We start from the raw sequence: 1,298 nt of genomic DNA on the forward strand, positions 1-1,298 counted from the left end.
TAAAAAAAAAAAAAAACAGTTTCATATTCTTAAATCCATAGAAGCTATGAAGATTGATTCATCTCTCGGCAAACATGTTAAAAAGAGTTCATGTCAGTCTATCCGCCAAATGTAAAGTATCACTTATTAGATTCCATAACACTCCCTAAGGACATTTTATTCTTTTCTTTAAAATTTCGATAGCTAATTAGGAATCAAATCTAATAGCAATTAACCCTTGCATATTCTTCTCCAGACACATGGTTGAGCCTCTAAATAGGTATACAAGTCTAGCAAGTGTAGGGCATCCATTGTTGACTAAGCTTATATGTATCTCTTTAGATCTTGGGCCAGTACGAATCAGGCAGTATTAGATCGGTATTAAGTGTTAACAGATAGCAAAAAAAAAAAAAAAGAGATCATTTTATGCCCTATACAGCTGATTTGCATGTGTGTCGTAGGAATTAACATTGCAATTGATAATAATAATAATAATAATAATAATAATTAAAAAAAAAAAAAGAATCACTCACATATTGAAATGGTTCATTCAAGATGAACTACGTCCACGGCAAGCGATAATTAAAAATTCCATTACTCCAATGAGGAAATCACAGAACACTAATCCTCACTCCTCCTTATGAACTAACCCCTTATATATATAACATTTTACATTATCTAGAAACTTTTTTCCTCGAAAGTTCAAAATTACCCTGACCTAAACGACTTCAAAAAAATTTGGTTGAGGAGTCACCTAGCCTCTTGACATCCCTGGCCACATTGTTATTAGAAAAATTTAATAATATTTCTTGAATTAAACTGAGATCTGACTTCGGACTTAGTTATTGATACCGATTCACATTGATACGTATAGATCACTTTTATCTTTATTCTACAGAAAAAATATATATTTTTTTACAATTTTATGCCTAAAACAATATTGATAATCAATTTAAATCAATCAAATATCAGTCTTAACCACCAATTCAATTCCGATACTTAGAACCATGTCTTTGAACAATAACACCCAATCCATTCTACCAAAAAACAAAAACACCCAATCCAGTGACCTAATAACGAGTAAGTTGCCTTTTTAGAGGTTCAGTTACCCAAAAAAAAAGGAAAATTTTGACACTTGTCATCTGTTAATGGTGATGAACAGCAGAACCTTTAGAAACGCTCCCCACTCTAACCCCACCAACTATTTCGCCACTAAAGCAATCTTAACACTACCTTTAGGAAGAGAAAGAGAGAGACCTGCAATTCGGCATGATCACCAATTGACAAAGAAAACTAAAGGTTTCTTCTCGTTGTTGTTC

The sequence above is a fragment of the Macadamia integrifolia genome, chromosome 10 (assembly GCF_013358625.1).
Source record: "Macadamia integrifolia cultivar HAES 741 chromosome 10, SCU_Mint_v3, whole genome shotgun sequence".
Lineage (NCBI taxonomy): Eukaryota > Viridiplantae > Streptophyta > Magnoliopsida > Proteales > Proteaceae > Macadamia > Macadamia integrifolia.